We start from the raw sequence: 15,662 nt of genomic DNA, 5'->3' as shown, positions 1-15,662 counted from the left end.
ATTTCCTTTCAGTTAAAGTTATGACATACAAAATTTAGTACGCCTTTAACTCAGGGTTGATTTTTTCGTATGTTGATATAAAATATCAACAACCCTATTTGGTTCGTCCAAGAAGTTTTTTGAAGTGTTTTTGGGCAGCCGAGTTCGCGAGTGCAAGAACGATTTGTAGTGAAATGCAAAAGAAACATTAAAATAAATCTATAGTATTTAACAAATTAACCAGTACCTAACAATAAATTCTAAATATTACTTTAATTATAAACAAAAAAATAAGTATAAATTGATTATCTAAACCGTCAACCGGTCGGAAAGTTGTGTGTGAAAAAATTTCTTTGCTTTTCGCTCTCTCCATGCATTCGCGCATTCGTATCCAGTCCGCGCGGACCTTTCAACCGACAGTATTTTTTCCCCTCCTTTTTCGCTGCTCTGCACAATTCCAACGTCGACAAAGGTAATGGCAGCAAAAGCAAAGTCAGCAAACGCGCTGCTTCCAGTGTCAAAGTGAACCGAGTGTCGTCGACGTCGTTGTTGCTGGCGTTAAGTGAATGTGAAAGAAGAATGGAAAAGTGCACATACAAATATTGAATTGAAGCGAATGATAGCAGAAGTGAAATAATTGCTAGCTGTGCAAAAAAGTTTCCACATATAAATTTTTTTCTACAATTCTGTATATTTCTGTTGTCGTAGCAATAATTATATTGAATGAAAAGTTCAAATCATATAAAAAGTGCTTGTGTAGTTAGATACAAATAAATATATATATTGACGTTGATATATACGAAACAGATCAAAAGTTTAGTGAAAGAGGAAGCAAGTGAAAAGTGCAAATGTGAATGTGTGCCGCAAGTGAGGCGAAAAATGTCCAAACGTCCCCCAATTGTCAGTGGCTAGGTCGTCGTCGTAGTCGGTCGTTTCGACATCTTCATATTCCTCAACTTTTCGACGTCATAGTGTGACATTTATCAACATTCGGCATTGGCGCCTTCTTATAATAGAACGCTCAGTTTAACGCGGTAGCAACTTTCTTCCGCTGTGTTGCAAGACGAATGCTTCGAGTACCCCAGTATTGAAGTGTCACCGTGGAAATTTTTGGCAAACTACCTTTTTTAAAACAGGATCGCAGATACAACGAAGTGTTCCTTCAAACCCTGAAAAATAATATTGAATCAACCGAATAAACAATATAACTTGTAAATATAGAATCAATTGTAAAGGTATGTATCTCATTTAACATAACTAGTATATGCATAAGACCTACATATACATACATACATATATGTAGGTTTATAATTTTTGTTATTTTAAAGATTTTGATTGCGTTAACTTTGCAAGAAAGGAAGTGCATATACATACATACATATATTTCAGATATTTTCAAAAAATTGTTTCCGTGTAAAGTTTCTTCAATTTTCTAATTTGCTGTTCCCTTAAATTTGCTTGTTTATTATTGATTATCTAATGCTAACTGATACTAAGCTGCTTGTTGCATACATATGCTCATATACATACAATTTTCTTGTAAGAGTAATTGTATTTTACGTTCATTGATAGTTGCTAGTAATAAAATCGGTAATAAAGAAGATAGAAAAACAGCAATCAACTGTAAATTGTGTACGATGATGGACTTTGGAATAGATGCCGCAGTTTACACGATATATTTGTACATGTATGTAGTTGAAGCTGTCCGAGTGCTCCAGCTCAGTGCAACTCGATTCGGTCTTTGTTGATTACCTTTCTTTGTTTTATACTTTTGTAGCATATTGTCTGTGCTAATAAATCATTCAGTCCGTACATTTGCATGCACGTCTACGTATGTACCTATGTACATACATATATACATATGTGCCACATGTATAGTTTCTGTCCATCTTCACATCAACTGTGCAGCGGCTCTACATGCTACAGTTGATTAGTTCGTCTGTTGAAAATCATGCGGTACATTGTACCGTGCAGCTGTGCGATCCATAGACGGCGATTTGCTGCATAAGCATATACCATAGTTACTGCAACTAAGATCTATTCAAGGTTTTATATAATATTTTTTTATGGACTGCTCCACGACTTTTACTAATTCAATCAATTTATGGTAATAATAATAATAGATAATGTTGCAAGCTTTTATTTTTGTTTTTTTTTTCTATTTACATGTATGTAATACATTGTGTGCAGCTTCCAATTCGTTCTTGTCAAGTTGTAGTAATTAGATATTTCTGTTTGTTTTTTGTTTTTAATTTTTTATTGTCATTTGTTTTTGTAAATCGTGACATAATTCTGCAAACTGCCGCAGAAAGTTTAATTTTATAATAATGTCCGGTACCCACCTATTTATTGGCTATAGCTGTAGGAAATAAGTTGTGTATTTTGTATAATTGCAGTAATGCATATACTGTTCTAGGTTTAAAAAGACTTCTGGCAGTTTTCAAAATTAGCTACAACGATTGCCAATTGTTGATTTTCCTAGATATTTATGTTTATAATTTAATTTTTGAGCCACGTTTCTTTAATTTACGTTTCAGTTGTTTTTAATTTTGTAAATTTGTAGGTGTGTACAACTTGTAATAAAAGCTTATCAATACAGTTACCTTTGTAATTTGAAATTATAAATTGTTTTGTGTCCAAAGGCTGTTAACAGCGCTATAATTTGAATAAAAGCTTAGCTTAGATATAGAATTATTGCAATTGATGTTATTTGCGGCAGTGTATCATAAACAATATGCAATTTTGAATGTACAAATGTTTGTAAATACATAAATTACTAAATGATTAAAGGCCTTGACATCATTGCCCGATTGTGGCCGAATATCACCAGTGATGACTAAACGCAAATAATTTTATAGTTTTCAGTTGAAAAACTGATCAGAATTTATGCACAAAAACAGCATACTCAAATAAATGCTGTGCATTAAAGCGCTGTCGTTTTGCTGCCAAAAATACGCAATACGTCGCGGAAATAAAGGTAGTCAATAATTTCAAAAACGTTTGAGCGGCAATCCAACCACCCGCTGCCCAAAAGGCGCGTTCACTTTTATGTCGATCGATATTTCACTGCCTACGAGCGTTTGTGCACACAAACATTGTACATACATACATACATTTGTGGCAAATACGAAACAGCAAAAAGGTAATGCTGTTAAGTGCCTATATGTATGCCTGTACATGTGTACCTGCCAGTCTCAATGTCTGTGCCACTTTGACGCCGCTTCCTGTGTAACCTTCAGCCATTCTGACACTTGTTCAGCTTTGTCGCCATCATTATTATCATTGTCAAAGCTCTAGCGCGCAACTACTATGCTGGCGCTTACAATGTACAACAACAAAATGTAGTCAAAACAGCCAGCGCCCAACACTCATCACCCACCCTTCAATGTTATGTATACTATAAATTTGCTGCGTGTACACACATATACACACGTAGGCGAAAGTTATGTAGAGTGTTGCTGTTGTTTTGGTAGTGATGGCGACGACTATGGCTACACTGCCCGTTAATGTTGTCCTCCAACGCACAATTCGGTTTCACCCTCGCTTCAGAACGACGTGACGTTATGCTGGCCACCCCCTACCCCCACTGGCGCCAAACTAACGCTCGCTCATTTAAAACGCAAAATGTTATTAGCACGTTTACGCCTGTACTTGCCATACTTAAAAATCCTTTCGGTCGCCATTCACTGGCACAATAGTGTCAAACAAAACAGCAACAATAACGACAACACTCACTATAACGTCGGTCGGTTGGCAGAGCGCAAGAAGGGCAGATAGCATGTGCTTATGCAATGTGAATGTCTTTGCTGGATTCGTCAGCTAATGGACATGGTTGAAACTGGTTAGCTGGTTGGCCTCAATGTGGCTTACTGGGCTGGGAAGAAAAAATCTCGTCCGGCTTTTGCCTTTCTAGGAAGAGCGCAAAACTGAGGCTGACAATCAGCAGCACCAGAAAAAGAATGATTTCTGTTACAGCAAAATGTCAAAGAAAAATTACAATAAAAACAGAACGAGAATAACAACTTCGAGACGTGTGCGACTGGCTAAGTGCCGCCAATAAGAAGTGTCCAAACAGTGTTTGCTATTGGCACTGCTCGAAAAAGCCGCTTTTTGTATACCCTATATACGCATACTGGTGCCTCGGCTTTGATAATATATTTTCAAGATATTTAGCACAGATTATTGTCAAAGGGATGTGTACAATCTCCGAAGATATTATTCAGAACGGAGTACTATAGCGTATAGGTGCCATACAGACTGAACGTTCGAAATCAGGTTATTGTATTCAAACTTTTTTTATTTGTAAAGGGTATTATTTCTGTAGTGCAAGCACGTTTGTTTCTTGTTGGCGTTTTGCTTATACATTTGCAGCTTCTTCCTCTTTTTCTGGACGGCTGTCGTCTTTTTCCAATTTTCTCGCCGAATGTCATGCGAGCAAAAATAAACTGCAAACAGCAATGCGGACATTAAAATTTTAATTGTTAATTGCAAAGCATACAGACTTTTATTTAGTTAGTCAACCACACTGGCGGTCTAGTCATCCAGCCACAAGCTGAATGAAGCGCCAGACTCGTGAAACTTGTCTTATTATTGTTTCTTTCTACTAATTTGTTGTTGTTTACTTGTTCATTTTGCAACTTTCATTGCGTTTTATTTGCGTTTTTTATTTCGCAAGTACAAGTATTACTCAGGCGGTGCCATGCTATGGTTGGAGGTGTTATTTGTCGACCATTTGTGAAAAATTCTAGCTAAAGCACCTATACCCACCATAAATATATACCTATGCATGTAGGTATATGTGCGCAAATACCGCTTTATCAACACAAAAATAAAAAAATTGCAAATAACAAATAAATGTGATATCCCACGGGGTTTGATAAGGCGACCATGGCTATGGCAATGGCGCAGCAAGCGAATTTCATTTCAATGCCTTCAACCTCATTTAATTTCTGTCGTTTTGTATTTGCGTTGGTAAAAAATTCTATGCATATTATTTTTCGGTATTTCGAACTCAATTCTTTATTTCTCTGTTGACTGTAGTTAATATCATCATTAAGGGGTAATGTCTTGTTACAGTTTAAGAAAGATGGGAATAACGTTATAAACGAAACGAACCTTAAAATTTCCGGTTATTCCCTCCTGCACAAAAATTTTCTGATTTTTTTCTCACAGTGATCGCGCTTGAACAGAAACCCCTGACTACTGTATCTGCTAAATCCAAAGATTTTGAAAGCCGCCCAATATTTTTAAAAAATTTTGATTCTTCACTTGATAAATTTTATTAATTTTGTTGTTCCATAGTTCCTATTTGATCTTATATTAGTATATGTTATATTATGCTATCTGATCAAAAATGACCCGGATAATAAAAATTTTTATTATCGACCTCAAAACAGGTTTCTGAGGTTACAATCATGCGAACGCTTAATTCAACTTTCCATACACTTGTTATAAGCTTCGGCTGGCCTTCGGTGCCTTCAGCGAAATTTGGTCTATTCGGTTTCGGCCCATTCGGTTGATGTTCAAGCACTGTTTCATCAACTTTTTCGATGTTATCGTTTAAATGGACCAGTCCGAGTCCAATTTGATCTTGAGCAAATATAATTTCTAACCTGTATGCGCAAAGCTTTTACCACTTTGATACAAAGCTTTCACCACATTATTACCAACTTTTGAGTTGTTAAACTTTACACGTAATGTGTCAAAGTTTTGACGTGAAACATGAGGCTGCGCACCGTCGTGTTGGAAATAGAGATCGTAAAGGGGTAAATTTTTGGAGATGCAATTGCGCTTCCTACACCACAAGACGATTTCAATCACCCCAATAGCTACAATTTTGTTTGTTGACGAAGCAATAATGGCAGAAAAGGGACTAATCTGAAAAAACGATTTTTCGATGAACGTGAGTTTGTGATTTTTTCGGAGAACGTCTATTTGCGTAATAATCTTGTGCAATTTCCAAGCCTTCTACAACACATGATGAAATGGCAAACCTTAACACACTGACAAAAATGATACAAAATTGTAAAAAAAACATGTCTGCCACGAGCTGTCAAAATCACGTGATCCCTATTAGCAGATGCTGTAGCTGTCATCACCGAAGTATCAAACTTTCATAACATTAGTACAAAGCTTTTGCCACAATAATATAGAGCTTTCATTACAATTGTAAAAAGCTTTCATCACAATAGTAAACAACTTTCATTACAGTTATGTATGTAAGCTTCTTAGCAGCTATAATGTTTCGATAGAGAAGTAGTTCACAGTGAAACTCATTTCAGCAATTTTTTGAAGATAAGATTCGGCATTCAACCAAATGACCTTCACATATTTAACTTGTACGTTTATCTCAAAAATGTTTTGATATTATTTTTGCATGAAAATAATATGATAAGCGTAGTGAATGCAAAATTATAAGTTTCGAGTACACACATCACTCTTTGCTGAATTTTATGCACAGGAAGTGCACACAGACGAACATTTATAAAAAGGTTTCATAAGTTTATGTGTGTGTGTGTTCAAGAGCACTAAAAAAACACAATTGGTGAAACAGATACGCCAAATTAATCATTAAAAGTGAAAACATAAAAAAAATGAATATAAAAAAAACCAAATCACAAGGTAATATGCACAAAAGAAATCCGTATTCGATCTATGCTGGGCATTTTTGGCTTTTTATGTTTAGCATTTTGTAACACATGTTCTTGTCTTAAGCCGACTTGTATATGCGGCCTTAACAAGCCAGGTGTCAGCGCTTATGGGCAATTTCAGCACTTTTTATCAACAAATCATATCACATTTCATGCTAAATATGTCACGGTCGTACACGGACCATGACAAAATGAGAGCCTGTCGATTTGTCGGCTTGCGCTACAATAAACAATGAAAATCGAAAGGAAAAAAATTCAAAAATTATCGAAATTGAAAGTCTTAAATTCGGAAATTGTTTGAAAAAGTGAAAGATTTTATGATTTTTAAAACTTTCATTACATTCATTTTTCAAATTAAATTTTCTTAATTTTTCAAATCACTAATTTCTTTAAGTAATATTTTTTATCAACAGCTCTTTTGCTCCAGCTACACATTCACCATATTATTTGATGAATCATAGCATTATGATCATCCTTTTTTATCACTTCTCAGTACAAATGCGTATACTCTCCTCTTGATATTCTCGCATCGAAGCAGAAGAATAAAGTAGATTAATCCAAAACTTAATCTTTTGTGATGAAGCTATTCGGATCCGACAAGTGCACTTGGTAAAAAAAATACTAAAAACTCTCGATGACATGGGGATTGGTATTTCCTTGTTGTTGTAGTAGGGTTGCCTTTTATATTTCGAGATTAGAGAAACAAAAACAAATAGGTATTAATAAACGAATATCGCTTTTTTTATTTTTCAAAATATTCTCCATGAAGTTCTATACACTTTTGCATGTGTTTGAACCAATTGTCGAAGCACTTTTTCCACTCTGATTGGTGTGCCCTTTTCGCTGTTCGGCGCCAGTGATTTTTCCAACGGAGTGGGGATCTTTCTCAGCTTCTATCGACTGCGGTATTCGACGTTGCCAATGCGCAAAGGATGATAAATCTTCCGCAGAGCCTCGAAAACTAGTAACACCGCCCTCGTTCACTACCCAACCCATTTGTCTTCTTTGTCCAACCTGGAGAAAGCAGAACTAACGCCGCGGTTTTTATGGCTTATCGGAAGATTGTACCCTATTTATTCAGATCTGCAGCTCGGATTATTTTCTCCAGGAGTAGACTCAAGAAGTCGCCTTGTCTGACACCTTGTTCGGTATCGAACGGCTCGGAGAAGTCCTTCGCGGTCCTGACGCAGCTTTTATATTGTTCAACGTGTAGGTGCGCAGCCGTGTTAGTTTTGTGGGCATAAAGGCCGCTTATTTCATGCTTTAAAACCGATGATGTAGTGTGCCCATCTTCTTTTCATGGGACTTTTCCAAGGGTTGGCGCATGGTGAATATCTGGTTTGTTGTTGATATTACAGGCCTGAACTAACCTTGATAAGGTCCAATCAGTTTGGCAATCTTTCACACACTACGTTCGACAGAAGTTTATTCCACGGTAGTTGGCGCAGATTGTAGGGCATGCTTTCATCCGACCATATCTTGCAAAGAAGCTGATGCGGTGAAGCTTGTCAGTTCTTCGCCGCCATATTTGAATAGCTCAGCCGGCGTTTCCCTCGGCCCCTGCCGCTTTGTTGGTCTTCAGACGGGTAATAGCAATTCGAACTTCCTCATGGTCGGCCAAAGGAACGTCTGCTCCATCGTCATAAATTGGGAAATCACGATCTCCTGGTGTTATGGTTTCACTGCCATTCAGCAGGCTGGAGCAGTGTTCCCTCCATCATTTCGGTATGCTCTAGACATCAGTCACTAGATCACCTCTGTGGGTTCTACAAGTCATTACCTGTCAAATATATTTTAGAAGGTTGTGTAAAAATTTCAAACCGGCCGGTCCAGCCCTTTCGGAAAAATTTTCTCACCGACTTTGAAAATTGCGTTTCGAGAAAAATGCGTTTAAAGTTAAAAAAATGATCTCTTAAATACAATTTTTTTTCCGAAAAGACCTATCTAACTTTTCAGTTGGATCTATCTATCTCAGCTGGATCCTGATATCCTCGCCGTTCTATGGTTAATAGATCTGCATGTCCAGCATAACAGATGTTTTCTCAAAACTCCTACTTTTAATGTATTCACACTCTTCAGTACACTATTTGGGGCGATGATGTCGAAAGCCGCCGTTATCAAATTAGTATCTTTTTGATTCAAAAGAAAATCACTTAAAGCTTTGCTGAATTGTGAAAGCCTTTAAAAAGCTTGGTATATATTAAGCTGATGTTGGTCAAAGATTGTTAAAATTTCGTTGCTACGATAATAATAAGATCTATTTGAAAAACTGTTATACCATATGGTTCAAAAGTGAACCTTCTAAAAGTCAAATTTCATAATTTTTTGATAACACTTGTCATACTAACACATCGCCCATATGCTGGCAACACACACACATACAACCTTTTCTTTTCTCTTTGTTTTTGCGGAAATATTCTCAATAGGAACATTATTGCAGTATAATTTTCGCTCTTCGCTTTCGTTCTGCTTCGTACATCCTACCTTATTTAATGCCCACTTGTATCTTGGCTGCCAAGAAGTGTTATGGAACGAGCGAACGGAACTCCATATGAAAAGGTTTGCCTTCACACTTACAGTAAGCTAAAGCAACGTCAGTTGCCTTTGCCTTTTAACCAGTTAAGCAGCTAAGTAAAATCAAAAAAAAAGATAAAAATGCTACAGAAAAAGCGCACAGGCTTGTAAAGAAAAAACGAAAAGTAGCCTGCGTTGCCAATACCGCTCAGCAGAAGCAGTCGTTGCCTTGTGTTTAACTTGTTGTTGTAGCTGTTACATCGTTACCTCCAAGTGGTGGTTGTTGTTTTATAAAGCATTGTTTTTTTTATTTATTTATATATCTTTTTTCGTTCCACGTTGCCTGGTCTGGTCCTTGAACTGTCAATACGAACGGGCGACCAAAGCGAACCGAGCCGAGCACTGCACAGCACAAAACCAGAAATCGAGGCTGATGCACAAAATTATTGCATGGCGAAAAAAGCGCTGATGAAACAGGCACAAAACGCCACGCTCAGAGCGAACGCTGCAGAAAACCTCCTCAGCACCCCAACAGCTTTTCCTTCCATTTGAACCGCTTTTTGTTGTTGCTTTGCTTTTGCTGATTCGCCACTCGTTGCTCTTAAAGTGGTTAATATTACCGTTCTTACTGTTGTTGTATTCCAAGCTGTTGTTGCACTCCTTTCGCTTCGAGAGGCAGACAGACAGACTGGTAGGCTGAAGCTGGCAGGCAGGCAGGCCAGGCAGGCAGCCTGACTGGTTGGTTCGCTGGCTAGGCCGTTTGGGTTGATTGTCGGGTCGTCGCTTGGTTGCCGGTCGGTTTAAGCCTTTATGTGTGCAACGGAACAGCAACGAAACCGCACTTCAATTCTCAATGCCTGTCTGCCAGCCTCTGTGTACCGGTGCAGCGGTATGACTGGTAGGCCGCTCGGCTGCCACTACACAGATTGCTCCTCACACAAAGTATTTGCCAAATAGCTCCACTTCAGCGCTGTTGAATGCACTCATTCACTCGTATTTGCAATTATTTTGCATGCATGCTAAATAATTTATTACTTCCCGATGGCAACGAACCGGAGCACTCGGCGTATCGGGTGCACCGACAAACACTTAAGCAGCGACTAACAAACGAGCGCGCAAATGGGTGAACAAACCCAGCAGCAGCAGCCGTGCAACGTAGCAGACAACCAGCTCCAGCTTCTACACACATGCGTCTTTGGTGAGGCCTTAACCTCACTGTGCATAGCCTTAGCTGTACATGGGTGCACTCCGAGCCAGTTCGATATTTGCCTAGCAACTCGCACAGCTTAACTCTCGTTTGCCGCTACTGTTGTTGCTGTCTTAACCACCTAGCTAGCTTTGGCTTACCGCGCTCGTATCGGTCTTAACCGGCTACTGGTCGCTCACTCTAATCCTGCCAGCCACAGTTGTCTGCACGCCCGTGCATACTTCATTATGCATAGACAGGCGACTCGGGCTGCTCAGCCGTTGCGGCAATTGTGCGCTGTTGGGTCTATTGGTCGTTTTTCTACTTCGCTGTCTACTCTGTTGACTTTGTTTTTGTGTGGCAGCTTTTTAATGACTCGCCAAAGCGTGCGATAATGCACATTTTACCAACACTACCGATATGACCCTCCCTACCCTGTGTTGTATTTGATATTGCTGTGTTTTATACACAATCTTGCCGCTTTGGCTGCTACTGTACTGCCGCACAATATTACTTCAGCCAACAGTCTCCCCATTCCATAACTCATTGTTGGCATAATTTCGTCAGTAAATTGCGTTTTTATACCCTCTTCATGGTATTGAGTATATAAAGGGTTTTCCTTGTGGACTTAGATTTTCTTGAAAGAAAGTGCAAATGGCAATATATCATCTGATCCAATTAGACTCGGGTGGGCAAAAAAATCCTTTCTTTTGAAGCGACATTCGCTAGAATCTTCGACAGTTTCGACGACATCTCGTCATATCGTGTCTCGTCAGAAAAATTGTACGAAAAGTTCATCGACAGAAATCGTAGAAATTACGAGATCTTAAGATATCTTGCTTGGTTAACCAGAAAATGCCGCTTTCCTTCATTTTAGAACACTATAAGAATTGGTATCTGAATAAAATTTTTGTCAATAGGCTTAGAGAGACGGCTTAAGTTAGTTAATACTCAAGCTCCTCAGAATGTCAACTCTAATATTATGCAATTAATGGCAGGTACATGCTTAGAAGGCTCAGAACCGAAGTTCTCCACCCATCCAACTAAGTTTCGTTAGCATACTCTCCTTGAAAATCGTATAGTACTTTTTAAGTGGTGTATGCTTTCTGGATCTGACGTCTCTGCAGAGGAATTCCTAAATTTCCGATGAAAACATGGATCATTAAGTGGACAATTGGGGTTTGTTCAAAATTTTGTTACATTTTTGAAGATGGAATATCTAATATTAAGTTAACTTCGCTAGGTACATCTTCTGCTTCTTTATTGGCGTAGACAGCGCTTACGGGGTTATAATAGAGTTTACAACAGCGCGAGTGTTGTTCTTCCTTTTCGCTTTGGCGCCATGTGGAGATTCCAAGTGTACCCAGGGCCATCTCCATCTGGTCTTTCCAACGGAGTGGAGGTCTTTCTCTCCTCTGCTTCCCCCTGCGGGTACTACTTCGAATACTCTCAGAGCTGAAGTGTTTTCTTCCGTTCGGATGACACGACCTAGCCTGCGTAGCCGCTGCCTCTTGATTCGCTGAACTATGTCAACGTCGTCATATATCCCGTACAGCTCATTGTTCCATGGGCTGCGGTATTCGCAGTTGCCAAAGCGCAAAGGACCGTACATCTTCCGCAGAACCTTTCTCTCGAAAACTCGTAACTTCGACTCATCAGATGTTGTCATCGTCCTCTGGACCATATAGCAGGATAATGATGGACTTATAGAGTTTGGTCTTTGTTCGTCGCTAGGTACATGCTTCTCGAAATTTACGTTCTAACTGCAATATTTGCACTAAAAAAGAGTTTTATTGCTTATTTTTCGGTTAAAAAGCTTCTACGAAAACTTCTACAAAAAAATTCGTTCATCTGTCCGTCTGTATATATGTACGTCAATCAAACCCTCAGTTTTGGGATGTCGACCTGAAAATTTGCTCTTATGCTTTTCTCCTGAGGAAGCTGCTCATTTTGCCGGAATCGCCGATACGGCAATACTATATTAATATACATATATAATATATGGCATACAAACTGAACGATCGGAATCAGGTGCTTGTACAGAAAACTTCTGTATTTGACAAGATTTTGAACTTTTGTAAGTTTATTCCTACAGAAGCTTACCAAATTTCGCCTTCCGCACCCTATATTCGCATGACCATTCTCGTACGGTTATACTTCTTTGTATGGTGTGTATCTTGTTGCGCTCACTGTCGGCGCATTTATTATTGATGAGTTTTTGCATATGTACATCGTAATGCCTCAGGCCTGCGTCTATCCCCCAAGCGCAGCCATACCCTTGCTGTGCCCTCTTTCGCTACGCGTCGCGCATGTGTGTATGGCTGTTGCTGTTTGCAGGCGCTTAATTTTGGGGCGTATAGACTTGCATTCATTGCAACACTGCCGCATACGCCGTAACGTACTGTACATGGTGCTTTATAGTGTTGCCGGTGTTCGTGATGATTGCATCGGGGGTGGATTCGCAGGGTGGTGGGCTGAGCTTTGGCTGCTGTTGCAACGCTTTCCATTATTACTGTTTCGGCTTTGTTACCAACCAACCCTCGGGAACTTTGCCGCCCACCTCCAAAGGATTCTAGGTGAGGCGTACAGTGTTCTGCCTTCACTTTCAATTTAAATGATTTTTGTTATGAATATGCATAAGTGTGTGTATGTGTTATGTATGAGTGTGTATTTACCCTTTTTTAGACTTGGCATAACCGCAGTAATTTTGTTTGCGCTTCATTCATGTATGAATGAATTTTAAAGTGCATTAGACGGAGTGCTGGCACAAGTGCTGCATTGGCACCAAACAGGGTGTGAGCGCAAGCCATTTTCTACCCTCTGTTTGATTTATCAACCGCCCCCAATGCACCACTACTTACACACTTTCTCGCCTCGTTTGGCTCTGCACACTTCAAAAGGATGTCGCGCGTGTGTAATCGGTATCTGCTTAATCAAAGATTGTGAGTGCTTGCATTTATGCTTAAACATTTTTTCTCTTATATATATATATATATATATGTATGTTTGTAAGTATGTAAGACATTTAAGTATGCTATCAATTTCAAAACGTTTTCTAATCCGATAAATTGGTCACAGCTCGTCAGAGTTACGAAATCTTGTGCGTACCATCCAAGTGTGTGCAGTGGAGGGTGGATTTGTTATTTTTGTGTAGACATGTACATATGTATATTATGTACTATGTGCAAATTGCATTTGAATTGACGATCTTAGCAACGATTTATGTGTTCTTTTATTTTGCTAGAGTTGTTCAAACTTTTGTAACACATCATGATTTATTGTTGTAAAATTCGAGGCTGAATAAATTATATTTTTTTATTTATTACATCATCCTTCAGAGATAATGTGTGCTCTCTTTATACCATAAGTAAACTCGGAGCTCCTATAAAGTATTTAAATGTAAATGACCTAACGAACTGACTCGGTTAGCCATGTCCATCCTGCTCCTCTGTATATATGTCCCTCAGTTTTTGAGATATCGAACTGAAATTTTGCTCATGTTGTTTTCTCTCTAAGAAGCTGCTCATTTGTAGGAATCACCTATATCGGATTACTACAGCTATATGTCATATAAACTCAACAATCAGAATCCAGTTCTTGTATGAAAAACTTTTTTATTTGCCGAGAAATATTATCGAAATTTTATACTGATTATTATTCAAAGAAACGCTACAATCTCTAAACAAATTGTTCAGATCGGTTCACTATAGCATATAGCTGCCCTACAAACTGACTGGTAAAAATCAGGTCCTTATATGGGAAGCTTTTTTATTTGATAAGAAAGCTTCACGAAATTTTATATAGATTATCGGTCATAGAAACGCTACAATCTCTGTACAAATTGTTCAGATCGGTTCACTATAGGATATAGCTGCCATACAAACTGACTGGTAAAAATCAGGTCCTTGTATGGGAAGCTTTTTTATTTGACAAGAAAGCTTCACGAAATTTGATATAGATTATCGTTTATAGAAATATTACAATCTCTGTACAAATTGTCCAGATCGGTCCACTATAGCATATAGCTGCCATACAAACTGACTGGTAAAAATCAGGTCCTTATATGGGAAGCTTTTTTATTTAACAAGAAAGCTTCACGAAATTTTATATAGATTATCGTTCATAGAAACGCTACAATCTCTGTACAAATTGTTCAGATCGGTTCACTATAGCATATAGCTGCCATACAAACTGACTGGTAAAAATCAGGTCCTTGTATGGGAAGCTTTTTTATTTGACAAGAAAGCTTCACGAAATTTGATATAGAGTATCGTTTATAGAAATATTACAATCTCTGTACAAATTATTCAGATCGGTCCACTATAGCATATAGCTGCCCTACAAACTGACTGGTAAAAATCAGGTCCTTGGAAAGTTTTCTTATTTGACAAGAAAGCTTCACGAAATTTTATATAGATTATCGTTCATAGAAACGCTACAATCTCTAAACAAATTGTTCAGATCGGTTCACTATAGGATATAGCTGCCCTACAAACTGACCGGTAAAAATCAAGATAAAGATTATTTTAGAAATTTTTATGATATAAGAAATGACCGTATGTAAGTTAATGTACTAGTCGTTGCACTTTTTGGTACTTTTTTACCAACCCACTGCGGCAGACCTAACTAATATTCTTAGTATTTATTTAATGTTTTCAAAGTCACCAGTCCATTGGTGGGCTCGTAAAGTTGTTGTTTATAGTAGATCATTTAAAGACGTCTGCTTTTATTCAAGTTTATGAATTTATGAATTTTAAAGATAGTGATGCGGATTTTACCATACATTTTAGAAGTAGTATTGCCTACATTTCGGCGCCAAGCTAAAAAAATATGAACATCTGAAACTTTATGCTAGATGAAACAAAAAATGAAATCATTTTAATTTTAATATAAAATGCATTCAAACCACTTTTTTTCGATACAGCATAATTTTAATTTTAAGTTTAATGGAACACCCGTTAACAATTTAAGCATTTTTTGTGTCCCAACTTCAACACGCCGAGAATAATTCCATTGCAATTAAAGCTTTTCCTATAAGTTTGGCGTACTTAGCTGAGATTTAGATTGTAAAAAAATAATTCTGGTCTTAACATCGAGTTGACGTCACTTTATTTAAAAGTACAATTATAAATTCATATTCCAAATACAACACCGTATACTAATCTCCGCTTCCGCTTACGTAGATTGAAGCCAGAATTATACTAGGTGTATTTGTTGTTATTCTTAGTGACTAAACGTGCTCTCACTAACGCTGCATTTTCGTGTTATATAAATCGTGAAAGTTTCATGCGGCACGTAATCAAAATGTTTTCGCCACTTATTCATATGTATTC

The 15,662-nt window shown here is 38.0% G+C and overlaps 1 protein-coding gene across 2 annotated transcripts in view; it reads left to right on the top strand.

Moving 5' to 3' along the window:
* Positions 1-148: 148 nt before the first annotated feature.
* The window catches only part of LOC120773705 (serine-rich adhesin for platelets), a 121,368-nt gene continuing 105,854 nt past the window's right edge, over positions 149-15,662 (top strand). The window contains exons 1-2 of one of the 2 annotated variants that reach the window (XM_040102739.1): positions 149-451; positions 688-1,214. The gene's annotated coding sequence lies outside the window, so the exon portion shown is untranslated. Of the gene's footprint in view, positions 1,215-15,662 lie in introns of both variants that reach the window. The other variant, XM_040102740.1, reaches the window with a different exon arrangement.

The sequence above is a fragment of the Bactrocera tryoni genome, chromosome 4, assembly GCF_016617805.1.
Source record: "Bactrocera tryoni isolate S06 chromosome 4, CSIRO_BtryS06_freeze2, whole genome shotgun sequence".
Classification (NCBI taxonomy): domain Eukaryota; kingdom Metazoa; phylum Arthropoda; class Insecta; order Diptera; family Tephritidae; genus Bactrocera; species Bactrocera tryoni.
Note: the sequence above shows the minus strand (reverse complement) of the source record. Positions and strands in the feature narration are given on the sequence as shown.